We start from the raw sequence: 27585 nt of genomic DNA on the forward strand, positions 1-27585 counted from the left end.
CTCACCCCGGAGTCCTTCTGGGCTTGGCTGGCACAGCTGGTACCAAGATTTGCTGAGCCTCTCTCTCCTCTGGGATTTTGTCTATGTGTGTGTTGGTGTGGGGGAGGTGGATAGAAGACTAGGGTTTCCTTTGACCAGAGAAGGAGTGTCGAACGTGGGGACTGGACCCTCTAAAAGGCCTGCAGGGGTTGCCTGTCCAGGTCCCGTTGGTGGGGATGTGGACTGCCGGGTGGGAGGAAGAGGCGCATTGACCGCAAACTGGGCCACCCGGGGCCAGAGAGGCCGAGTCCTGCTCGCGGGCCCCCAGGAGAGCCCGGCCGCGCTTTGAGGTCTGGAGGGCCCCGGGACCCGAAGGGCCAGAGCGCGAAGGAGGGCTGGGCGCGTGGTGCGCGCTGGCGGCTCGGAGCCCGCACCGCGCGGGCAGGTGTGGGGCCGCTGGTTCTGGAAGGCTGCTGCCTGAATGTGCCCGGCGCTGCCTGCAGCCGGAGCGGCTTAATGGGGAGACTCCCCCTCGGTTTAGTTGCTCAGAGAGTGCCCTGAGCAGGTCTCGCTGCGGACAAGCGGGGGTGTCCGGCGGCGCCGCTGCTGTTGGCTCTGCGACTGCAGGCGCAGTTTCTCCCGGCGCAGACTTGAAGCACGGACTTGGAGCGCGGCAGCGGGCTGGCCCTCCCGGCCTCCTCCGAGAGGAGCCGCAGAGCCCAGAGCTTCGCATCCCAAGCCCCCTCCTCACACCCGCAGCTCGGGTTCTGGCTGAAGCCCAGCGCGGACCTTCACCGTCTGCAAGGCTGCCGGCGTGCGCCGAGGGGGCCTGGAGGAGCAATCGTCCGCCTCGCGAGGTCGGGTTTGCGAGTTTTTCCGGACTGAGGGAGCCCCTACGCTCCCGCCGCCGTGAGACGCGGCCTGAAGGGGGCAGTGATTTCCTGTGCAGTGCGCTCTGTTGGCGCCTTCAACACCGCGCCGAGAAAGCCTGGCCGGGAGCTGAGCTTGACCCTGGCTTCCCGGAGCTCCCCGGGAGCTTCTGCTCCAGCCCAGGTGCAGAACCTTTAGAGAGGAGGTTCACGCTGCCGCGCTGACCATGCAGTCTAGGCTCCGCTGCTTTCCTGTCTGACCCCCACCCCCCTTTTTTTTTGGTCCCCTGAGAAAGAGCAGAAATCTGGATTGCATCTTATTCCCCGCCTCCCCCCACCTTCACTGATGAACCAGCCTGCTCTGCGCTGTAAATAAAAGGTGAAGGAACGGGTGGTAGTTGGTGGCGGTGGCGGTGCGCACAGGCTGCTGCAAGCGGAGAGGCTCCTTCTGCCCCGGGAGGATGCAAGCTGGGTGGCTGAGCAGAGCTAACCCGGTGTGGAATTATTTCTGAATGACATTCCCATCGCCCTCATCTTTGCCCTAACATTTCAAGTTCTCTGGGGTACCTACCTGTCTGGCACACATAAATGGACACGGCCATGCAATTGTATCGAGGCATGTCCTCTCCCCACTGTTTCTGTTGCTTCCAAATATATTCTTTCAGAAGGGACAGGAGAGAGCCGGCTCTTTGGAGACAGACACATTTGTAGATAGGGCAGCCCCGCTTGCATCATTACTAAATATTGTCAGCTGCATAATGTTTTCATCATCAATTTATTCCCTTCAGAAAGCTTCCCTGAAAGAGATTTCACATTAGCTTGTTTGTGGCAGCAAAGGGATGGGTGCTTGGTTTCAGGGTGCGGGTTGAAGCTTATACGTTTATTTTTCAAGTGCGTCTTGATGACTTTGTGAGCGAGAGGGCCCAAAGTCGAGAGAATGAGGCTTCTTAGTTGGTGGGAAGATGCAGGAGGCCACGGGAAGGGGGCACGGGGTAATCTCAGAGCAAGGGCTTTGGGGTGGGTCAGAGCTGGGTTCCAGTCAGACACCAGTTGTCTCCCCGCTGGGTGACCTTGAGTGGGGTATGTAATCTGTCTAAGCCTAGATTCTCACATCTGGGAAAGTGGGGTTGTTACGCGCACTCTGTGGGGTGGTGATGTGATGCTTAAGGGGAGGGGGATATCAGGCCCGCGTGGAAAATGCCTTGAGCTGGCAGGCCCGGCAGCCAGGGCTCTGTCTGGCATGCTGTAGGCACCAAGGAAATGTTTCTTGCCTCCGTTCCTTCGTTTTCCCCTGGCCTGGATCCATATAAGACGTTGCTGCTTTAGGTGTGATCAAATGGCCACAACTAAATATCAAGACCGTTCGTTTTGTTTTTCTCACTTTGGAAGTCTCATGTAGGGTCAGTGAAGTGATCACCAGAAAGAAAAAGAATTCTGGCTTACAAGCAAACACGTATGTCATCTCCTGCCCTGAGGGGTCATGTTTGCCAGAATGCCCAGGTGATATAATACTTAATTTTTTTCAAGTGGCCCGTCTTCAGAGTGCAGGTACTTTCTTGCTGAGCTGAAGTAAAAGGGATTATCAGCGTGGGTAATTGCAGCAAAATCCACAGTGATCTGAAGGGTGTTTGGGCCTGCGTTACAGTGTCTTGGGCCTGTTTTCTTCGGATGGGCCATCTTTGCGGATTGTGTATACTCCCTAATCACTTCCTGGCTGTGTCAATTGTCTGTAGACTTGGACACAAGATGGATGTGGTGAATGGATTTTGGCTGGCTTTGCTGACATCGGCTGTCGTCAATGGCCAGAGACTGTGGGCAGCCAGGATGGACCTTTGTCCACACAGCCTTCAAAGAGATGGTGATTTACCAAGTAATGGGTTAATCTGATCACTGGGAGAGCCTGTCTCAATAAAGGAGCCTCCTGCACGGATCTCTGTCGATTGACTCTCTTACTGTAAATAGAATAGCAGTAGAATATTCAAAGCCCCACTTAGTGGCCTTGTGTTTGTAAAAATGAGACATTCCAAGGGAGCATCTGTGAGTTAGGACCTCTTTTCTCTGCTGCAGATAAAGTCATTTTGGCAAATACTCTTTTATGTATTCCAAAGTAGAGTTGAGTATATACAAATACAAGCGGGGACAACTGAATATGCAAATAAAAGGAAGCAGCAGATACCATTGGGAAGCATGGAAATTACTATACCAAGAACCTGGGTTACTGTAATTTTGAGTATTAAGTTTTAGCTCTGAGCTTCCTGGCAGTCAAGGTAAAAAGGTAAAAATGGTGGATTACATTACTTACATGTTTCATTAAAAGATTCTGAAGGACAGCGTCTTTTTAAAAAAGTTTTGCAGGAGATTCAGAGTCTTCTTCACATGGTTGTTTCTCATTCTTTGGGAGCTATGTTAATTAAATAATAACCAAGGAATGCGTTAAGAAATAATGTTGGCTTTTCTGATTTCATTAAAGTAATGTGCATCTTAGAAAAATTGAAAATTAGAGAGGAGCATGAAGAAAAATAGTATTTGCTCATAATCCACCTTATGCCTCATAATTAGCATTATTCTCTTCTAGTCGCCAGTTTTCACTATTTTATGTACTTGAAATCTTGCTCTGTGTGCACATTTATATTTTGTTTCATTAAGTTAACATTATATTATGGGTACTTCCCCATGTTCTCAGTTACAGTTTAGTGGCTGTATACTGGTCTGTCCTGTGGGTACACCATAAATATTAAGTCATTCCCCTATTGTTCAATTTATATGTTTTCCCCCTTGTTACTATGTTAAGTAATTCTGTAATAAACTTAGGAAACATTCAGGGAGCCAAAGGAGTACATTCTAGGTGTGCACCTCTCAGGAAGTCTACCCTGATGCAGGGATCCAGCTTCGAAAACCCAGAGAAAATCTAGTGATAGGTGAGCATGACCTTTTCTTGAGCCGCTTTGCCAAATCCGTTGTCTCATTCATCGTGCTTTAGAAAGGGCCCAAACAACTGTTGGATGGAGGCTGAGCTTTTCAAGGATGTCTGAGTACAAGTCTGCAGGCATTAGGGGAGCGCCTGCTGTGGTTGCTGGTGCCTCAGAAGGGGGCTAAGCCCAGCCCTGGGTTTGAGAGAGGAGCCGGTGCACAGGGGAGGACAGGGCAAGCACATATTTGCCATTTCCAAGGTAAGATAGAAAGCGATCATGGTAATGACTGCACAGTTCTACGACTATTCAAAAACCACAGAATCATATGCTTGAAAAGAATACATGTTGTGATATATGAATGATATTTCAATGCAGCTGTTTTTAGAAATAAAAGGATATAAAATTAACCCTTTTAGGATCAGACTGTCTCTTCTCTGTGGTTATAGCCCCACTACCCAGTATGGTACCTGGCCCTTAGGAGGGGAATTGTTTAGGATTCATTGCAAGTAAGAGAAACCCCCTGTTAACTGGTTCACATGACTGAAAAATCCTGGAGTGGGCTGTATTCATATTCAGGCATGGCTGAATCCAGGGACTGAAATTATACACACACACACACACACACACACACACACACACACACACACACACATATATTTAGAACTTATTGTCAAATTGGTTTTCATACAACACCCAGTGCTCATCCCAACAGGTGTCCTCCTGAATGCCCATCACCCACTTTCCCCTCTCCCCCCCCACCATCAACCCTCAGTTTGTTCTCAGTATTTAAGAGTCTCTTATGGTTTGCCTCCTTCCCTCTCTGTAACTTTTTTTTCCCCCTTCCCCTCCCCTCTGGTCTTCTGAAGTTATATTTTTAAAAAAATGTCTCTCTCTGTCTCTTGGCTCTGATTTCCTCTGTGTTTGGCTTCACTCTCAGGCAGGCTCTACCTATGTGGTGGCACAGGTGGCCCCTACCAGCTGCACATTTACACACTCCCAGTTTCGAAACTCCAGCAGTGTTTCTTTCCCAAATGTTTCAGCAAAAGTCCCAAACTCAGCTCTCATTGGCTTGAATTGGGTCATGTGTCCATCCCTGTGCCAATCACATGACACTGATGGGTCTGGGACATCAGCTAGCCTTTCATGGAGGGAGAGGGCAGCGAGGTCAGCCCTGCCTAAACACATGGGTGGGGAGTGGAGAAGAGATGATTCCTTGAAGGACATCAGAGGCTGTTAAAGGTGTGGATGCCGGGGGGGGGGGGGTGGGGTCTGATCACAGATATCCATAAAGGCAGGCATGTGGCAAATACTACATTCAAGAAAGAAACCAGAGATGCTAAGGGCATTAAGAGAAAGGGAAGATCATATCTAAGTCAAGAGAGGCTTCCTTGAGGAGGAGAAGTCGAGGTGGGGCTGGAAGGGCAAATATAATGTTGACACAGAGAAGCAGGGACTCAGAGAAATGGAGGTTCGATCCCAGGAAGGATCCTCAAGATCAAAGGATAGAAGTGACAAAGTGTGAGGTGTGTTTGGGGATCACTGACTTGTTGTTTTCCCCTGAGCGGCGGGCTTGTGGAGGGATAGGTGGCCTAGTGGTGGGTGTGGAAGGCCTTGAATAACATGTCAAGAAGGCTGGACTTTATTCTGGAACTGTGATGTGCCGTGTGTGGGTGGTGGTTTCGAACATGGATGTGACATGATCAGGGCCAGAGGGAATGCAGTGCTGAGATGGTAGACAGATGAGCCTGGAGACAGAGAGGCCAAGAAGCTACTCCAGCAGTTGAAGGGAAGAGATGCTGAGGCTTGAGCGGAGGTGGAGAGGCAGGGTGAGAGCTCTTGGAGGGGAATGGGCAGCACTGAGACCCGACGGGGCTGGAGGGGCAACAGAGAGGGATCCATGGGGGGATCGAGTGGGTGGGTCTGGCGGGCAAGAGTCACTGATTCCAGGCACTGCATTGTAGAGGAGCAAGGAGAGAGCGCCCCTGTAGGGGTGAGGCTGAGCACAGAATGCCCAATTCCCTCTCTAGACCCCTCAGCAACCTGAGCTCCTGACACCTGGTGGATGTGCTCCTCAATGTATCAGGAGACCTGGGTTTGTGTCCCTGTTGGGTACCACTTATCTGCTTGGTGACCTGGGGCAAGCCACTTTGCCTCCATTTCTTCATCTATAAAATGGGGCTAACAAATGAGACCATCCTGGGAAAGTAATCAAATCAATGCTTGGTACACCGTGAGTGCCCAGTAAATATTCGCTGCTATATTGTCATTGTTGTCACTGTCATTCCTGTACCATATGGGGACAACTATGCTGACCTCACGGGGCTGTAATAAGGAATACATATCATGGATATGGAACCTCATGACATGATATAAATTTAAAGCAGTGTTATCTGTAATCTTGTTTTCCAATGCCGTGTGGCTGAGGGGGTGTTAGAGAAAGAGGATGCGAGCACCTCCACAGCTGCCGCAGACACTCCCGGCCTCTGCCTCAGTGCCCTAGTGCGACACACTCTCATTGGTAGAACTTTCTGCCAGGCCCTGTTCTAGGCTCTGGGACAGAGCGGCAGATGTGACACAAACCCTGCCCTCGAGGAGCTCACAGTCTAAACAGGTGGTCAGGGAGACAGAAAGCACCACACATGGTGTGAGCCAACCACGGTAGGGGTCAGCGGAGGATGCTGGGGAAGGCGTCCCCCTTTCGGAGGCACCTGTTTGGTTGTTCCCCGTGTCCGGTTGTGAATGTAAGTGGCTTCTCATTGCTTACTTTTTTGGTTATTTATTTTGATTGTAGGCAGGTGAGAAAATTAAATGGCATGGTTCACCCAAAGAGCATCTGTATTCATCTGCTCCTTAATTTTGTTCTCATTCCGCAGGCTTATGTAACGATGTGCCGTGAGGCTGGTGAGATGCCTTTCTCTCTTGTCCCTTTCTAGGAACAAGCAGGTGCGTCAGGCTGAAGCCATAGGAGTGGGAGCCCCAGATGGGGTTGGCGGTCTGGGCTCTGGTGCTAGGTTAGTTGTTAAGACCACGGGGAAGTTCCTGCTTCTCTCTGCAAATTGTAGCAGGCTTGAGGATCTCTGCCCCGTTGTGAGCACTGTGAAAGCAGACGCTGAGTGTGTCTGGCTCCCTTATGGTCCCTCCAGGCACATCTCAGAGCCAGGCATAGAGCAGGAGCTCAATAAGTATTTATTGAACAAACCAATAGATCTAAAAGCCTGGAACCCAGCTCTCTGGCCGTAAGAGGATTAATGGGCATAGTTTTAACAAATTGAGGAGGTGCTCTGAATGCCAAGCCATGTGGGGTGAGCTTCCTGCTTGCTCTTTATTTAGTTGTTCATTTGGGTTCTTGTTATCTGGTACTTTCAGGGTCCCCGTAGTTGTGGAATGCAAAGGGGAAAGGTTATTTGTTAGATGTTCCAATAGAATACGTGCAAAGCTGATGTCATCCTCCTGTCCCCTGACAAGCATACATAGCATCTTCCAAGACACACCAGAACCGAGGACACAAATACTTGCCAGCATCTGAGAACTATTATGGTTTCAGATCGGTTTATCGGAGCAGTCCTCTAAACCGGCAGTTGGTGGGTGTAGGAATCAGGTTGCCGTAGCCCATTCCCACCTCCAGGGAGCATGAGAGCTGACAGAGGCTGGACTGGGCTCTGGTCCTAGTAGAAATTGCAGGAATGGAGCCAAGCCATCAGCTGGGGCGAGCCAGGTGCCCTAGCAGCAGGTCTGGGTATAGTGAATGAAGAGGTGTCCTGGGATCCTCTCAATCGCAAGACTTATTCCAGGCTCCCTGCTCCTGGGCAAGACTGACTTTCTTTTTTAGAGGTGACCATCTTCCTGATCTGGTTTTGGTCTGGACCCCAAATCAGATAACCGAGTTGATTAGTGTTAGAATCATGTGCAAAACAAGAGTAAATCCGTTATGAGATGAGCTCGGGGGCCTGAGAATTCTTGAGTAAAGGGCATGAACGTGGTGACACCTTTTGGGGGCTGATTGGGGAATTCTTTTGCCAGTTTTCTACTTTTCCAGTCTTTTTGAATAGTCTCCAACGGTGGAAGGATGAAGTGTCATTGTCATCTAGAAAATTGGTGGTGGATCCAGAGTACTGAGTAAATGGATTCATCTGTCTTCATCAGTGCCCACGTTGCGCAGCCGCTGGCTAAAGCAGACCCCTCTCCTGCCACTTGGCAAGGACATCATCAGTCACCATTCAGATAAAATCTAGCCAAAGAAAGATTCTGTGGAGTGATGCATTATTGCTGCTCTCATGGCGCAGGGTCAGGAGGGGACAGAGAGAAAATGATATTTTCACACTCTGCTTATGATCCACTTGACTTTGTTCAGAGGGAACTGATTTTGAAAGCAACAGCCATCCTGATAATAATCACTATATTATCCAAATCACTTTGTTTCTAGGACTTCCCATTCACTGAAGCTTTTCTGAGAATGCCCAGAAATGTTTCAGGAAGTTAACTGGCGGACAGGGACCCGGAAGCCCACTCCAGGGCATACGGTCAGAGCATCATGCTACGGTCCTGGGCTGGCTCAGCAGGCCTTCGACTTTGACAGGAGAAGTGGCTCACCTGTCACTCTACTCGGTGCCCTCTGGGGGCCCGGCTGACGCCTCTGAGCTCCTTGCTGGACTCTGCGAGTCCCAGAAACATTGGCAAGCCCTTGGAGAGCTGCTAATCTTGTTACAGAAACAGGAAAAGGAAATGGAGATGTTTCTTTGCAAGTGTGTATGTAGGTGCAGAGGGACTACCACAGCAGCCATAACTCACCTTTACCCCGCGCTGAGCGTGTGTCGTCTCTGTATCGGGTGCTTTGCATCAATGGCTGATGTAATCCTCTCACCGACGTGATGAGGTTGGTACCATCCGCGCCTGCACCGTACAGGTGAGGCGTGGCGAGGTCACGTGACTTACGGAACCCGGCAGCCAACCAGGTGGTGAGCTGGGATTTCAGTCCGGGCGATCTGACTTGGATGTCTCCTGCGTAAGCACCCGGGGAACGGCGTCTTCCTGTAGTTTTCTTACCTTCCTCCCATAAAGGCAAGTGGCACGTGTTGTCAGTAGCTGATGCTTTTTTATTTTATTTCCGCAAACTTCACCCAACCGCTCGTCTCTCCGTCTAACTCGGCCCCACCCTCTCCCATTTCCTTGTCCACCCACTCAGTCACACACACAGCCCGGCTGCACTCTCTCCTCACTTCTAGCACGTCTGTCTACACACCTGGCTCGCAGAGATCCACGCTCTGCTTCCCTTGCACCTGCAGAGCTTGCCACCTCCTGTAGTGTTTACTTGGGGTGTCAGTGTTTGTGTCTGTGTGTGTCTCTCCCGGATCACCTTGCAGGAGCAGTGCTGCTTCCGTTAAGCTTGGAGCTCAGTGCCAGGCCTGGGGCTGGGTGCGGGGCATGCGCGGATGAACCCACAACAGCCGTGCCCTCAAAGGCAGGCAGCAAGGCCTCCTGGGATCATTACCTAGCAGCATGAGAAGGGCGATGGGTCAGGCCAGGGGCAGGTGCAGGGGCTGTCCCCGAGGAGCAGAGGACAATTAGGACTCTGATCAGGAGGCCTCCTTGCCTGATACCCTGCAGGAACTCAGCTTGTCCTGGGGGTAGGATCAAAACTTCCCCTGTGGCTTCAGAGGCCCTGCAGAGTCAGGCCCACCCACTCCCCAACTTTGGTGCTGCACGCTGTCCCTTCTCACTCTGGGCCTAGACATGTGTCCCGTCAGTTTCTCAGGTGAGTGTGCCCTCCTCTACCCCGGCCCAGACAGGGCCTTTGCACAAGCCGTTGCACTGTCTGGAACACTTTTGCCACCTGTCTTCATCTATTAGATGCCAGCTCAAGTAGGCTTTCTCTATCCTCCCTGATTGGGAAGAATCCCCTGCCCTGTTTTCTCTGAGAACCACAAACCTTTCCTTTCTAGTGCCTACCACGGTGGCAATTTTACATTTGTTGGACTGTTTGATCCCTGTCGGGCTTCCCTGTTCCTCCAGGGGACCATGAGCTCTGTAAGTGCAGGGGCTGTTCTGTTTTGGCTCACTGTAGTGCCCAGTAGTTTCTGGCACCTAGTCAGTGCTCAGCAAGTATCTGTGCCACAAATGGATGAGTGTGGAAGGATTCCTGGGGCCAATCTGCACCTTCAGATGTCTTTCTGTGTGTTTTCCAAGGCCTGTGCTGTGTCGGGGAGTCAGCTGGGCACTGTGGAAAGCCCGTAACGTTTGGAATCGGACGATGTGCGCACATGTGCTGGTGCTGCTCCCCCGAGCCTCGGACTGTCATCTGTGGAATGGGGATGCCATTGTCTCAGAGGGCTAATTTGAAGGTTGATGTAGAACATTCACATAAACCACTGAGCACACAGGGCACATGCAGTGGGCACCCACTCAATTTTACTCTCACTTCATTACAATGTATATGAACATGTGAAATGCTTTGTTGTCACATTCAGTGGGGGACCGTGTGTTTGAGGCCAACGAAAAAGAGTGTGATCTGTGTGTGAGTTTCATTGAGTGGGTTTTCTATGTGGTTGTTTCCAACCCCATTCATTCCTAGGAGGATTTGACATACTGAGAGCTCGGTGGTGAATTTCCCTGGCCCTTGGGACCAGGCTGTTGTTTCTGGTGAAGTCCTCATAGTTCTGTGTTGTCACTGCTGGCTGCGAGCTGGGCCAGCCCATGAAGACAGGGATGTCATCTTTTGGGCACCTGCCATGTCCCAGTGCCCAGCACAGAGCCTGCAGGCACTCGGTGATATCTGTGAGTGGATGAAGGTGTCTGTGTCCGAGCACCTAGCATGGCCCCTGGCACATTGTAAGTGCTTAGCAAATGTTGCCTGCTTGAATGGTGCTAAATACAAAGTAAAATATAACAATTTTGGATAAAATCACAACTGAGCCTCTAAATGGTGCAGAGGGAGAAGACGTTATCAGGCATCTGTGAGGAACGGATTGCTTCAATTGAATAGTGGATTTGAAGGCAAGAGAGAAACGTCCTGGTGTTCCTGTGTGATGAGACACATTTCCCTTTAGGCTTAAGACAGCTCTTTTAGCTTAGAGGGCAGGGCGGTTCAGTGAGAAGGGCTCTGCAGTCCACATGGATGTCCTGTCTCTGATACTCGGTGGCGAAGGACCTTGAACTAGTCATTTAACTTTTTACACCTTAGTTTCTGTTATCTATAAAGTGAGAATAATAATAATGCCTGCCCTGCTCCTCCATTGAGAGGTAATTGTGTGAGGGGGGGAGGGCAGAGAAAGGGAGGGAGAGAGGGGAAGAGAAATAGATTAAGTGAAAGGGTTTACAAAAGTTATAAAGAGTTACAGATGTAAGATATGCCTGAAACTAAGCACAAGGAGTAATTAATTCTGGGTTGTTCTCCCAGGGCCTTTGGCTGTTTCCAATAACATCTTTATAAAAGACACTGAGATGTTGTTCACGCGGGTGATTCATTCAACTTCCTAATAAAGAAGGAAGGCATAGTATTTGATTATAACAGTGTGAAAGCAGATAGGCAGGGGGCTGAGGTTTTCTGACCCTAGCTGGTACTCTTACAGAAGCATCTAGAACAAGAGGTAGTTAACATGTCTTCCTCTCAACTGTCAGATGTCTTGGGTCATCAGAAATCGAGTCCTCCATCTTGGGCAGGTGTCACACGCAAGACCATCCAAAGCCAAACCGTGTAACGAGGGGTCCCAGTGTAGAAATTTAGGGGCACGGGATTGAAGGCTATTTGCTATAAGAAGTAATTTGGGGTCCAGGCCAGCAGTGGGAGCCCAGCGCTCAAATCAGAGAGGGGGTTGCAGGTTTGGGGGCGGGGGCAAAGCCTGGCACAGCAGCTTGAAATCTGAAATGCCAGACCTGGCCAATCCATGGTAGCACAGGAGTGCTGAGCTAATAGTATTTATTTTCTCCAGAAGAGCTTTGACTCTCCCCAGCAAATGTAAGGGTATTCAGTTCATACCTGAAGAGTGCTGGGCCAGGCAGTGTGGAGAGGAGCGTGTGACTTGAGAAGTTCAGGGGTCCTGGTAGCCCCCAGCTGCCACATCTTCCAGGTTCCTGTGGATGCTGGGTCTTCAGATCATCGATTGGCTTTGCTCTGGCTGCTCATGGTCCTCTGGAAGCCGTGGCCTCGACTGGCCCTAATTCTAGCCTTGTGGCTCCACGGTGGCGAAAACCGAGGGACACATTCTTGCTGAGGTCCTTCCATGCACTGGCTTTGTGCCGGGTGCTTTCCCATGTGCACCCGAGGAGGCAAGGTGTCCTAGAAAGAGCTTGGTCTTTCAGCCAGAGAGGCCAGATCCAACCCTCAGCCCTGCTGGGTGACCTTGGGTGGTCACTTCTCCCAGCACCTCCCTTCTCTGTTGTGCAACATGGAGGTTTGATAGCAGACAACTGGTTTTATTTTGAGGACTAAATAAAAGTGTATGGTGCCCAGCGGGTGCTCCACAGAGGCCACAGAGTGGAGGTACCCAGGGGGTATAGGACACACTTCTGTCCTGGTGTATGGTCAGGGCAGAAAGTCGCACGACTGGCCTCTGAGAGTGGCTGTGGTTTCCGAGGGTGAGGACCTCTGTTGTGTTTCAGTTTGGCTCATCTGGAAGGCCCCGTCACTGAACGCTTGGAAGGCCGGGCGCTTGCAGTTGGGGGAGGAATCACTAGAAGGAGGTCCTGCTCTGGTCTGGCTGTGTACTCAGATGACATTCTAGAAGCCCCTTCCTTACTGTTAGGAAGCTGCCGGCTTGCTGGGGTCAGTAGCCCCATCGTCTGAAGAGCACAGGGCCTGTGGAAGGAAAAGGAAGGAGGCTCTGACTCCCTCTCTCTGGAACTTGACATTGGTAGAGCATCTGAGGAGTGCCGGAGTGCTGAGCAGGGTCTGCTGCAGGAAAGGGCCAAAAAGAGCTCCCAGAGAGTGTTTGCTTGGAATGGGGGCGTGGGGTGGCCAGGGCAGTCTGGTCTGGAGGGAAGAGCTAATGCTGGAGTCTTTCCTCCCCCCGACCGTGTAAGAGGCCCTGGTACAAATGCAAACGGCAGGTGCGGAGAACCGTAGCCCTCAGTTTCCATCTCGGCTCTGGCACAGCCTCTGTCCTGGGGTTGACCCCCTCGGGGGGTGGGGTCCAGCCACAGTTTCAGCGGAGACCCCTGGCCTCTGTGGTCTCCACAGCAGCAGGTGGAGCTGGAGGGGCCGAGGCCAGGAGTGGGCTGGGCCCAGGGGCACCTGGAGGGGTGCAGCACGAGCTACCCCAGGGTCCCAAGATCACCGGGCCGGGTGTTGCCAGGAAGATGCCTGTGCCTCTCGTCTTTGAACATTCAAAGAATTGTGACCTTATTTGCACCCCAGTCTGGTAAAGGGAGAAATGCAGTTGGTTTCTAATTTAATTCTTATAATAACCTTCCTTAGTAGATATCCTTTCAATAATTAAACATCAAGAATTACACATTTTGTACAGTGCTGGAGTTTACTATTTCCACCAAATGCATCATCTGGTAACAACATGGTAAGAGAAGAATTCTGTTAGCTCCACTTATTGGTGGGGAAACTGAGGCTCAGAGTGATGAGCCCACGTGAGGCAGTAAGCAAATGCTTACTAAGTCGAAATCTGCTAGACTCTAAGCCCGGTGCCCTTGGCATCACCCATAGCTGCAGTCTTGCCGGATGGAGGGGTCTGTGGTCCTGCATTCTTGACTGGGTTTACTGGGATCCAGCCAGAAGCTGGGGGAGTCATCCTCCGTGGCTGTTCCCAAAGGCCCTTTGATTAAGCCCCAGAGAGGGTGGAACAGGTCTAGATGGTGAGAGGTGTGTGTGGCTGCCCGCAGGAGGAAGGCAGGCGCTCGGGGCAGCTGGAAGTCTGGACCAGTATCCGGACTGCATGCCACTGTCAGCTGGCCACACGGGAGAGGTGACCTCATGCTGGACATTGAGCTCCATTCAGGAACAGGCACCGAAGCCCCACCTCATGCCAGGCCGCGGGCATCCGAACATGACTCGGTCGTGACCCCTGCCCTTAGAGGGTTCGCGGGACAGTGCGGGCAACTGACGTGCAAGCAAGTGATGCTAGTGGAGGGCTTCCGGGCAAGTGTGGGCTCTGGAGCAGGACCGCCTGGCCTCTCCTTACTGGCTGTGTTAATTTGGGGCAAGCCGCTTCATTTCCCACACCCCAGCGTTCTTGTCTGTACAAAGGAGTGACGGTCGTACCTGCTTCATGAGATAGTTACAAAAACTAAATCAGGTACAGCTTGCTGAAGACTTCAGCCACTGGCCGATACATAGGAAGTGCCATGAAGTGTTTGTTAAATAAAATAGATAATGCGAGGCCAATTTATACATACTTTTAGGGGACACACAAGTAAGGGCTATGGGCTCATGAAGAGGAGGAGATGAATTCTCACTGGTACAACCTGCAATCTGGGAGGGCTTCACAGAGCGGCCGACCTTGGAGCTGGCCTTGAAGGACATAGGTGGGAGAACCCTGGTGGGGTGCGGGGGAGGAGGTGGGACTTTGAAGGCATGATGTTGAGCCATTCAGATGTGGCAAGCACATAGGTGACTGACCGTGAGAGACACTGGGGAGAGGGAGCTGAGAGACCAGGGAATGCAAGCATCTTTGGGCCTGCAGTGTCTGAAAGCATATTTTAAAAAATCAATCAGTGCTCACCAAGGGCCTCCTGCGGGGTCCTGGCTTCTGGTATTTGCTGTCAGCAAAGAGGCTTCCTGTTGGCTAACGCTGAAGGACACACTCCCAGGCCACGTGGGGGTGGACAAGGTCATCTCCCGGGGCATCAGCAAGACTAGGGTGTGGGGGAAAGAAGGTCGATCAGGCAGAGTTGGAGTTAAATCTTGGCCTTGTCACTTCCTGCGGTGTGGCCTTGGGCAGGCCCCTAACTCACTGAGGCTGTTTTTCCACCTGCACAGCTGGGATGTGGGTACTCGCCCTGTGGGTGGCTGGAAAGCAAGGACGAGACAGGAAGTATCCCCAAAAGCCCCAGCTGGGGCTGCACCCACCACAGATGCCTGAGAACACTGAATGGGAGCAGGACCCAGCCTTGTTTGACACCACTTAGATTCAGAAGTCTGCCATGAGACCATTCTAATTTTAACAATCGAAAAATGACTCAGGGCCTGAAGAGGACCCAGGAGTGATTTCAAAGCTTACTCCAAGTTGGTTCTGTAGGTGGGCCTAATAGATGCAGTCAGCTTTACGTTCCTCTTAATGGCTTTCTTGATGAAGGGAAGCAGAGAGCAGCAGTGATCCATGCTGGAATGACTGTCGTGGAAACTCAGCAGCCGGAAGCCAGGTTGGCAGGCCTGGCCGTGCAGTCTGAGGGCAGAAGACTGGCGCTGATGTCCCCCGGCCTGTCTGTCAGGCTGAGGGGAGGCCAGTGTGGCTGCACAGATTTCCCCTTTGGACATGGGTTGTGCTCCACACTGTGCTGGCCCTGGGGTCCTGTCCCTGTTTGACTGTGTCAGGATATCCGGCAAGGATTAGGTGCCCTCTCCTTCCCCTAACAGGCCTGGCTCTGGGTTTGGAGTTGGAAAGGCTCCTGGGGGGCTTTCCTTTTGAAACCTGCCAGGTCCCGGCCCCTTTCCAGCCTGCCACAGATCACTTCTCCTGGGACCAGTGGAGGGCCATTCTTAAAACCCATTTGGATGGAAGAGATTCTGAGCAGAGCAATATGGTGGTTTTTGCACATCCACTGATAAAGAAGTTGATGTATGAAGACTTAATTGGATTTTTACCAAAATGACTCCATTCTGGCTGCTTGGAGAAAGGGAGTTGTAATGGCTTAGGGCTGAACTGCAAGGAAGGGAAGAGATGTGTTCAGAATTCAGGATGTTGGAAGGCTGGACCCTGGGGTCTTTCTATGGAAGCTGGGGTCTCTCAGCCTCGGTTTCTTTACCTGTGAAACGGGGAGGGCACCTTCTCTGGCTTCCCTCCCAGGGTGATTTTATGCTTAAATCGGATAATGGCACTGGAAAGCCCTGGAGAAAAGTCAAGACAGGAATACCTAGGATTGTTAAGTGATTCCGTGAGACAGCTCTACAATGGTAGTTGTCTGAACTGAAGAAGGAGATCATGAAAGTTACAGAAAAAGCAGTGTTCTGATAATAATGGGGACTAAAGTAGGTCTCATTTAGGTTTGGGGAAGAAATAGGACAGTGGATGTAAAGACTGAACGATCTATTCTTGTTTTTAAGTCAGAATTTACTTTTCAGGGCATAAAGTGAACAATTGGATCCTTTCATCCTGTGTCAGTTAGAAGTCAGGATGTCAGATTTAGGGCCCACCAGAGCAAACTAATAAATATATCCTGAAAAGATGTTTTTATGTGGTTTAGATGTGTATGAGAAGCCAGTTTAAGAGCCTTCAGATCTCCGTATGGTATAAATAATCGTAATTGATGTAATAGCATCAGGAAGAACACACAACAGTGCCACAAGTCCCTACCATTCTGACTCTTTTGGAGAAAAACCAGGCTAGGAGATGTCTGCAGTAGACAATATTTTAGAAGACAACCCTGGTCCCTCTCCTGACTGTAGTGGTTTGCTTTCTCCAGTTCAGCTCTTCTTGTTTGGAGCTGTACAAGACCCCCCAGGAACCCGGGGTGTGGGAATCCTGGCTTATTGTGCCCTGGGAGCAGGCATGAACTCGGCTAAGTGAAGCCGTCAGCACCAGCAGCATCGACAAGGTGAACACATTCCATGGCCTTAGCCTCTCTTCTAAGCACTTTGTGGTACTAAATCATCTTAGGCCTTCTAATCAAGGCCTTATGAGATAAGCATTCTTTTTGCTCCCCTTTTTCAGACGAGAATACTGAGGCACAGAGACATTCAGTAACCTGCCTAAAGTATATAACCTGCCTGGCTAATAATTGACTAATTCAAACCCTGGCAATCTGGTTCTAGGGCCCACCTCCACAGCCATTATACACCACTGTCTTTGTGCCTGGCTTTCAGAGGGACCTCAAAAGACCAAATGGTCCAGTCGCCTGACTTCCCACAGATCACCTTATCATTATCCCCATTTTGACAGATGAGAAAGCTGAGGCCCGGTGGTGTAGACTGAAGGCACGTACCTCCTCACCCCCACCCCAGGTTGACGTGTTCAATCCTGACTACCAGTGTGACAGTATGTGGGAGGTGAATGGAATCAGTGCCCTTACAGAAGAGACCCCAGAGAGCTCACCTCCTTCTCCACATGGCTGTCCATGAGCCAGGAAGTGGACTCTTTCTAGATACCACATCTGCTGATGCCCTGAGCTTGGACTTCCCAGCCTCCAGAAAGTACCAGAAGGTACTGTGAGAAGTACCTTTCCACAGTTTCGAAGCCACCCGGTCTGTAGTGTTCTGTTCTAGCAGCTCGGATGGACTAAAACACCAAGAGAAGAAAGGAACCTCGACTTGCTAAAGCCACCTATGGTTTGCAGAAGAGCTGGAACTTGAACCTGGGTCTCCCGACAGGAGTGCCCAGAAGTTGTTGCCTGCCTTTCGTGCTTCTGAGACAGTGAGAGCAACATCCACATCTGGCCCAGATTTGGCTCTTTCCTCTCATCCCCACCATGCTTTCCACCCTCCTTTTCTCCCCTATTGCCGGGCCCACTCTGGCTGCCAGGACACTCCTGTATGCTCCTGATCACGTACGCCCCTGCCGGCCATCCACGAAGGGCTTCACGAGTATCACGTCTAGGTGGGCAGGAGCTTTAACCAGTGTGGGTGCTCAGGGGGCGGTCTGGACAATTAGAAAAGAAGATGGTGACTGCTGGGGCTCTCTCTGAGTTCTCCAAGAACGTGGCCTGCTGGACCTGCTTTTTTGAGACTTTCAAGACTGGCTAGGTCAGGGGAGCTGGGAGCCTGGCAGGTGTGAACTCCATGAAGGTATTTGGCAAAATCTCTTGTAACTTTGCAACTAGGTAGAGAAGATGGCCCATTTAGGTGCATCTGTTAATTGTCAAACCCCAAAGGGGTTAACCTGCAAGTAGTCTATAGTGGTTGTCCACAGGCCTCTGTTCTTTGCCTGGGCCTTTGCCTGGGCCTTTAACTTAAATACATATATATATGATATATATTATTTCTTTAAAAGAAAGATGCATATTAATTCTGTAGTCAATGATTTCAATGCAATGTCATAGAAGTCATACTGCTCAAATCTTGCTGATGATGTTAAGCTAGGAAAATTACCTCCAAAACAAATTTTCACTTAATACATTCACTCCATCGCTCCGGGATTCCAAGATTTCTTTCCCAGGATTCCCTGTGTCAGCTGGCACTTGGGTTCAGAAGAGCAACTGCTTAGGGACAGGACAAAGTTGATGAGGCTTAAAGGGCGTAGGTGGGTAGAGACTAAGGCCCTAGCTGACCATGATTCATTATGGAGCGAGGAAGCATGTGGGGTCTGTTGCTCAGAGAGCATGTGTAAATTTGGCCACCCAGGTAGGCTGGAGTCCCTGGGGCCTCTTTCAGGAACTGTGCTGGGAAAGGTGATGCAAGAATGACCATAGAAGATGAACACAGACCAAAGAAAAACTCTTACTAGCAACTCTGGCTTCATTTCAGATCAAACCCCCCCACCCCCCACCCCCCCCCCCCCCAACAGATGCTTTTGAAGTAAGACCTCTGTGTGTCAGGCACTGCCCTTGGTGCTGGTGAGGAGCACCAAACATGGTCCTGTCCTCATGGAGCTTAGCAGCCAGTGTCTTTCAGAAGCACATCACGTGTGTAGTTGGTGCCAGGGGTCTATGGGATGGTGCCATCAGACTGGTCGTGGAGGAAAATCCACAGTCATCTGGAGGCAGGCAGCCGTGCGGTCAGGAGCTGGCTGGCGAACATGCAGATGAGACCAAATGGAGGAGCCAGCAGAGGAATGGCCATCCTGTTCTGCAGAATAATTCATCCTGACTTGGCCCTGGCACTTTGGGGAGGTGGGTGGTGAGATGGCAGCTGGCCTTGAGGAAGACACAGAATTTCATCTGGAGGACAGGGAATTCAGGTAGGGCCGCTGCACAAGTACAGATCGCTCAGGGGAGAAGCTGTGGACTGGGGCGAGGTTTCTCTCTACCACAGACATTGTCTTCACTCTGTGGTTTTGAAAAATGGTATTGTAGAGGACTGGAAAACATACTTGGTTTTGGTCTTTTGAGATAGGTACACTGTCTTGAAATCACAGGCCCCCTTTTCCAGAATGAGGACAAATGTACTGAGGAATAAATAGATACCATTGAGTACCAGGAGCAATTTCTGTTCAGGACTTTAGTCAATATCACGCTAATGGAGTCCGTCTCCATGGTTGGACCTTTCCCAGCTGGGAAGGGAAATGCATACTGACAAGCTCATTTGCATCTTGTGAAAAGCCATCCTAACAACCAACTTTCATATTTGGAGAGTTTGCATAAAAAAAACCAACAAAATAACTTGTAGTGTTTTTATCTTATTATAGAAGTAATTTATGTTTATTGAAGAAAATTTGTAAAATGAAAATAAAAAGAAGAAAATTAAAATCACTATAACCCCACTCTCAAACGTAATCACTGTTGCTATCATGGCACATATCGTCACACTTTTTAAAAATAAAATTCAGATTATCTGCTGGTTGTTACCTGCTCTTTCTTTCTTGAACTGTGTATCATGGAGGGGGTTTCAGAACCTGGACCATTTCAGAACCTCCACTCCATATTTTTAAAGGACTTCCCAGTATTCCACTAGGGCATAGGTTATTTGGATAATCTTCTCTCATTGGACATGTGAGTTGTGTCCAGTTTTTTTCTGATTCCAAACAAAGCTGCAGCATACAGCCTTGAAACAAAATATGTATGTCTCTCCACGATTCTAGTTCCTTAGACTCTGGCATTGGCTGAGTCAAAGGGGATACAAAATTTAAGTATTTTAAAACTCAGCTATCTCTGCCATTTCTGGAAAACTTACTCTGGACCAGAGTCAGGTGCTTCAGTATGCATCATCTTGTTTAGTCCTCGTAACATAGATGGACACTATTATTATCCCTCTTTCAAGAGACAATATCTGAGGCCATAGAGACTTGCCCAAGACCTCAGAGGTAAGACATAGAGGACGTCGGCACCCACTCAGCTGCCTGCAGGAACACAGTAAAATCGTGCACTATTTATTGCTGAGCTGACCTCAGACAGCGATGGGTGGGGGCCCTTTCCTGCAGGTAAGGGAGATATTGGGAGATGTTGTTAACTAAAATGCAAAAAACTAAAGCTCTGCCAGTCTGGCAGTGGATAAGCTTTTATTTTGCCACTTCTTTGTTTATCAGAAAGGTTGAATGTATTTCAATGTTTAATGAGCCCTCTGTTTTAGTGAATTCATTTGTCATATCTGTTGCCTACTTTCATTAATATGCATAGCTCATTTCTACTGATTTGTGAAATTGATTTTTACATTTTTATGCATTAAATATAATATAAATTTAAATATATATATTAATAATAAATGTATTTTTCTTTTGCTTACAATAATGGTTTAATTTTTTAATATTTAACTCTTTCATACATTTAGAATTTATTTTCTTATGAAGGGAACCCACAACGATATTTCCAAATGGGTAATCCAGTGTCCCAGTGCCATTTGTTGATAACATATTTCTCCGCTTACTGGAAATGACACCTTATATATAGTTGGTCTGTTTCTGAATTTTCTGTTCTGTTTCATAAGTACATCTGACAGTTTCTGGGTTAGTGTCCTGCTATTTAAGTCACCTTAGCTTTGCATTACACTTTAGTATCCAATAAGTCAAGTCCTCTCCTTAACAATACTTCTCTTTTCAAGGATTTTCTTAGCTATTCTCACCTGTTTATCCTTATGCTAGAAACTTAGAATCATTTTGTTGAGTTCTAAGTATAGTATTAATTAATGTAGTTGATAGTCCGATTGGAATTTGGTGAACTTAGAGACTGATTGGGGGAGAATCTAAATTTTTACACTATTGAATCACCCCACTCAGGAACAGGGGACATCTTTTCTTTTACTCTTACCTCTTTTATACCTTTCTGGAACAGTTGGTAATTATTTACCCAACAAACATTTCTTGAGCATCTGCAGACATTGTGGTCCTTTTCATATAAACCTTTCTCCTTTGACAAAGGTAAGCTCAGTGTTTTATATGTTTGTTGCTATTGTGACTGACATCCTTTTACTTTATAGTAGTTCTTCTTTGCCATTGTTTTTTTTTAATTTTTAGTGTTTATTTATTGAGCGAGAGCTTGCACACACGTGCACACAAGTGGGGGAGGGGCAGAGAAAGAGGGAGACACAGAATATCAATCAGGTTCCAGGCTCTGAGCTGTCAGCACAGAGCCTGATGCGAGGCTCAGGCTTGACGAACTGTGAGGTCACGACCTGAGCTGAAGTCAGATGCTCAACCGACTGAGCCACCCAGGAGCCCCTGCCATTGTATTTTTTAAATGTTGCTGGTATGTAGAAGGCTTAGATGTGTGAATATTACTTTTGTAACCAGCCACCTCACCTCACTGAGCATTCTCAATGCTTCTAGTAGTTTCCCATGGGTTTCCTTGGTTTTCCAGGTAGCCAATCATACTATCTGTGAGCAGTAGTCAACTTCCACCTTTCCTTGGCAGTGTTTTTACCTGGCTTCTTTGTCTGTGGAATGAATTGTCATCAACTTTGAGAACAAAACTGGCTAGAAGTTGTGAGCACAGGCCTTCTTGTTTGATGGAAGGACCGCTGAGCATGTTTGTGACAGACGTTATTGTGTCCCGGAAGTACCCTCTTTCTCATTTACTAAGACGGTTTGGTTTTGTTCTATTATATGAGAAATGAGGGCTGAATTTTATTAAGTGCTTTTTCAGCATCTCCTATATGAACTGTTTGCATTTCAAAGAGTTAGTTCAGCAGGCAGGTGGACAACTTCCTATCTGCAGCTCTTTTTAAAAAAAAAAATTTCTTTTAGAGAGAGAGTGAACATGAGAGTGGGGGAGGAACAGAGAGAGAGAATCCCAAGCAGGTTCCACGCTCAGTGTGGAGCCTGATGTGGGGCTCGATCTCACAACCCTGGGATCATGACCTGGAGCCGAAATCAAGAGTTGGACACTCAACCAACTGAGCCACCCAGGTGCCCCCTTATATCTGCAACTTCTGACTGTCACAATCTCGGTGGTGGATAGGGACTGTCCTCAAGATCATCTACAGTCATTCATCTCAGCCAAAGTGAGACACTGTGGACACACAACAAACAAAAACCATCCTAGTGCTCCCCCCAGTGTGTGCTCCACCAATGTGTGTAGGAGCCATGCATTTAGGGGATGCCAAAGAGGAGGCACTCTCCTGAGTTGGAGGTGGGATGGCTGGAGCCCCACGTTGCCACGTGCACTAATTAGGAGGCCATCGATACAAGGAGGCATTTCATCCAGTTTCCCAGATGAGGTTAGTATCACGTTTGCCTCGTTGAGGAACCGAATTACAATGCCATAGACATTTAAATTGCGGACCTTGAAGTGCTTGTCAAGTACTAATTGCAACCTTCCTGAGCTCTGGTGTTACCAACCTCATGATTATGCCCGCTCCCCAGACAGCAGGCAGGCTTTCCAGTAAAGCACCTCACAGTAAAGGTGCAGTTGCGATGGAGTGAGTTTTGTCTGGGGAATTAGATCTGCTCTCTAAACAAATAAGTGGTTAGGGCACCAGATGACAAGCCGGACTCTAGTTGGAGGTGCTGCCAGGGTAGTACCCGTTGGTTGATTTGGCTGAAAACAAACTGTTATAAAATAATTTGGTTGAGTTTGGTAAGTTCTTAATAGATTTTGGATACTAACCCTTCACCTGATAATGTCATTTGTAAGTATCTTCTCCCATTCCATCGTTTGCCTTTTAGTTTTGTTGATTGTTTCCTTTGCAGTGCAGAAGCTTTTTATCCTGATGAGGTCTCAATAGTTCATTTCGCTTTTATTTCCCTTGCCTTCAGAAACGTGTCGAGTAAGAAGTTGCTGTGGCTGAGGTCAAAGAGGTTGTTGCCTGTTTTCTTCTCTAGGGTTTTGATGGTTTTCTGTCTCATATTTATGCCTTTTATCCATTTTGAGTTTATTTTTGTGAATGGTGTAAGAAAGTGGTCTAGTTTCATTCTTCTGCATGTTGCTGTCCAGTTCTCCCAGCACCATTTGCTAAAGAGACTTTTTTTTCCACTGGATACTCTTTCCTGCTTTGTCAAACATTAGTTGGCCATACATTTGTGGGTCCATTTCTGGGTTCTCTATTCTACTCCACTGGTCTGTGTGTCTGTTTTTGTGCCCGTACCACTCTGTCTTGATGATTACAGCTTTGTAGAAGAGGCTCAAGTCTGGGATTGTGATGCCTCCTGCTTTGGTTTTCTTTTTCAGCATTACTTTGACTATTTGGGGTCTTTTGTGGTTTCATACAAATTTTAGGAATTTTTGTTCTAGCTCTGAGAAGAATGCCAGTGCAATTGTGATTGGTATTGTATTGAATGTGTAGATTGCTTTGGGCAGTATTGACATTTTAACAATATTTGTTCTTCTACTCCATGAGCATGGAACTTACCAAACTCAACACCCAAAAAAACAATCCAGGGAAGAAATGAGCAGAAGACATGAATAGACACTTTTCAAAAAGAAGACATCCAGATGGCCAACAGACACGTGAAAAGATGCTCAATGTCACTCATCATCAGGGAAATACAAATCAAAACCACAATGATATACTACCTCATCCCTGTCAGAATGGCTAAAATGAACAACTCAGGAAAACAGATGTTGGTGAGGATGTGGAAAAAGGGGAACCCTCTTGCACTGTTGGTGGGAATGCAAACTGGTACAGCTGCTATGGAAAATGGTGTGGAGGTTCCTCAAAAAATTAAAAATAGAACTACCCTACAACCCATCAATTGCACTACTAGGAATTTATCCAAAGGATGCAGGAGTGCTGATTCATAGGGGCACATGTATCCCAATGTTTATAGCAGCGCTTTCAACAATAGCCAAATTATGGAGAGAGCCCAAATGTCCATCAACTAATGAATGGATAAAGAAGATGTGGTGTGTATGTGTGTGTGTGTGTGTGTATACACATATATATGTGTGTGTATATATATATATATATACACACATATATATGTATATATATACACACACATATATATATGTATATATATATATGTATATATATATACATATATACACACACACAATGGAATGCTACTCGGTGATGAAAGACAATGAAATCTTTCCATTTGCAACTATGTGGATGGAACTGGAGGGTATTATGCTAAGTGAAATAAGTCAGTCAAAGAAAGACAGATACCATATGTTTTTACTCATATGTGGAGTTTGAGAAACTTAACAGAAGACCATAGGGAAAGGAAGGAAAAATAAGTTACCAACAGAGAGGGAGGCAAACCATAAGAGACTCTTAAATACAGAGAACAAACTAAGGGTTGATGGGAGGGCAGGAAAGGGGGGAAATGGGTGATGTGCACTGAGGAGGGCACTTGTTGGGATGAGCACTGGGTGTTGTATGGAAGCAATGAACCATGGGAATCTACTCGCGAAGCCAAGAGCACACTGTATATACACTGTATGTTATCTAAGTTGACAATAAATTATATTAAAATAAAATAAAATGATTTGGTTGAAAACAGATCAATGGGAAAATTAGGTTCAAAATGATGAGTTGGCCAAAAGCAAATAGTCCCTAATACCAGCTTTTTGCATATTGATAATTGTGGTGCACTGCTCATTTATTCAGCAAATATTAACCATTTCTTATGTGCCAGGTACTGATGTAGGCAGTGGGGGTACATCAGTGAATGAAACAAATATCCTGGCCACAAAGAGCTTGCGTGCTAGTTAGTAAAGGAGATGACTGAGCAATGAGTAAATAATCCGCCTTAACTAGCTGGCCAGATGCTGTGTCAGGTAGTGGTAGTATTAGGAAAGAAAAATAAAGCAGAGGAAGGGGATGAGGGATAATGATTTAGGGGCAGAGTGAGTTCTATTTGGAATTGGTGTCCAGAGAAGACCTCTCGGTGGCATTTGAGGGGAGACTGAGTAGAGAGAGAAAGAGCCTGTGATGCTGTGATGTCCAGGCCAGAGGAAGAGCAGGTGAGGGGCTCTGCGGCAGCTTGCATGGGGAACTTGAGGCCAGCGAGGAGGCCCCTGGGGCCAGCACAGAGTGCCAGAGTGTTACAGGACCAAGCTGGAGAGGGGAACATGCCACAGGGCTTTGTGGCCATGGGACACACACAGATTTTGAGCAAATAAATAATATGATTTCACTTGTGTTTTAGGGCTATTTTCCAGACCCTGTCTTTAAGCATTTTGGGTTAATTTCATATATTCTCTCTCTCTTTCTCCCTCCCTCCCTCCCTCTCTCTCTCTCTCTTTATATACATACACACACACACATATGTATATACGCACATGTATGTGTATACACACGTATATGGCAGAGCAGGCATAAGAGAATGCCTGAAAATGAAAGAGATATAAAAAGAAAAAGTGGCCAACCACCACCACAAAAACCAGAAAAGTTCTGAAAAATTGGCAGCAATGATTGAATACCTATAAGATGTTGTAACCCTCTCCCAGACGGCCTCAGGTTATTAATACGGGAAAAGCCAATGGGTAGCAGTCTTCAGTTTTGAGCAGATTGTTGTCTGGATCGTGCCTTCATCTGTCCTGGGGCTTGTCAGTGTGGAGTTCGCCAGACACCTCCATTTGGTCAGGAGCCTGTGTCTGGGGACATAGATGTGCTGTAGACCTGTCTTCTTGAGCCAAAAACAACCACTGTTGGTGGTGAGGCTTGGACAAGGGTGGTACAGTTGGGTTTCAGATAGTGTGGTCATCCTGTTGGCCACGTGAAATGATGGTTTCCTCTTTAGTGCTCCCCTTATTCTGTAGGGCTGTAAGGCACGAGAGGTTGGACTGAGGGCTTAGGTTGAGGGAATAACCATCTGAGGTCCTGGATCCTGATCCGGAGTTTTTTCCTTTGCACCCTGGGGGGGCCGCCTGTACTGCTGGGCACTTTGCCCACCTCTGCACCATAGCACCATTCTAGAATAGTGTAAAAGTATGTTTCTGTGTTTGTCCACATTAATTGGGACTTCTTTAGGCAGTGTGCTCGGTTTATAGGTAAGCTCCTGTAATAAAGAGACTCCAAAATACAGTGCCTTAAATAAGTTAAACGTTTATTTCCCTCCCAACCAACAACCTGGCTGTTCCAGGCTGGTGGGGCATCTCTGCTCCACAAGGTCATTCAGGGATTCAAGCTCCTTAACTCTTATTGTCCCACAGTTGGTAGAATTTGTCTGCATTGGTGTGGTCGGAACAGGGTCATTGACATATCTACTTTTCAATCCACCAGAAGGGGACGCGGGGAAGAGAAAGGACACAGGTCCAGAGCAAGCAGCTCGTCTTAAAGCTGACGACAGTCCAGAAGCAGTACCCATTGTTTCTATTCAACCCTGTTGTTTAGAAATTGGCCATATAGTCACACCAGCTGCAAAGGAGGATGGTTACATTTGATTTCTAGCTAGATGGCAGGTGCCTAGCTTGGGTTTACAGTTGTGGTGTATTAGTTTCCTATTGATGCTGTAACCATTTAACAGCCACATAATGGCTTAAAACAACCTAAATTTATCCTCAGAAGGTTCTGGGGGTTAGGAGTACAAAATGAGCCCTGTTAAAGTCAGGGAACTGGCAGGCCTGGTTTATTCTGGAGGCTCTGAGGGCAGGCTCTGTTTCCTTGCCTTTTTCATCTAGAAGCACCTGCATGCCCTCCCGTCTTTGCATTACTCAACTTCTTGATTCTGTCTCCTGCCTCTTGTCACTCTGGTGTCCTGCCTCCCTCTTGTTGAGGGCAAGACTTGTGATTGCGTCAGGCCCACCTGGATGATTCAGTCTCCCCGTCTCCAGGTGTCTACTTAGTCACATCTGCAGAGTCCCTTTTGCCACGTGAGGTAACATATTCACAAGCGTGTGAGGTCAGGGTATGGATATCCTTTGGGGGCCATTATTCTGTCTACCACAGGTGGGAAGTGGTTTTATTACTAAAAGAAGGAAAGGGAGAGAGGGTCTCAGGGGATAGTGTGCTAAATTAAGCCTGGCACACAGTAGGTGACCAGTTAATGTTGAATGAAAGGACATTTGGTGGCATATTGTATGCCGCCCTGTCATACCCGCCCTCCCCCAACCAAATGCATTGGTTCAAACAATATCTCTATGGAAAAGCAAAAGAGTCAGGTATCCTGTGTGGATCCTTAAGTGTATATACTCTGAGTTTGGGTAAGAGAATTTAGGAGGAAGCCCACAAGGCAGATCAGTTGTCCAGACCTGTTGCTCTTAAGTTCTGCACTGGACTGGACCCCATCACCTCCCCCTACCTTCAGAATGACAGACGTTTGGACCAAATGTTTCCTTTCACAGACACATAGCTCTATAGAGGTAAGACTGAGGCCATTACTGAGGCCACTATTGTGGCTCCTCCCTCTGGTTTCCCTGCACTGTTTCCCTTCTGGCCACACGGACAGAGGGCCTTGGCTTCATCTCTGACCACTCCTTTTCCTTGACCCTCCCGCCATGTCAGCCCCCACGTTTTTGGATCTCACAGTGTTCGCTCCTGACCCTTCTTTGTGGCCTTGCTGCTCAGGGCCCCATCCCTGTGGGTTAGCATACTCGTCACACTAACCCATGGGTTAACAGGCCCTGGTCCCTCCAGCCCCCTTCTTCCTCTCCTGCCATGGACTCCTGCTTTGGTCTCATTACCCAGAGAACCATCGTCCTCCCGCTGTGCTTGCTCAGAAATTTCCTCCAGGTTCCCTGTTCCTAGCATGAGA

General features: G+C 48.3%; 1 protein-coding gene across 1 annotated transcript in view; it reads left to right on the forward strand.

Moving 5' to 3' along the window:
• The window catches only part of GABBR2 (gamma-aminobutyric acid type B receptor subunit 2), a 348681-nt gene that overhangs the window by 612 nt on the left and 320484 nt on the right, over positions 1-27585 (forward strand). The gene's annotated exons all lie outside the window — the stretch shown is intronic.

The sequence above is a fragment of the Acinonyx jubatus genome, chromosome D4 (assembly GCF_027475565.1).
Source record: "Acinonyx jubatus isolate Ajub_Pintada_27869175 chromosome D4, VMU_Ajub_asm_v1.0, whole genome shotgun sequence".
In the NCBI taxonomy this organism is placed as follows: domain Eukaryota; kingdom Metazoa; phylum Chordata; class Mammalia; order Carnivora; family Felidae; genus Acinonyx; species Acinonyx jubatus.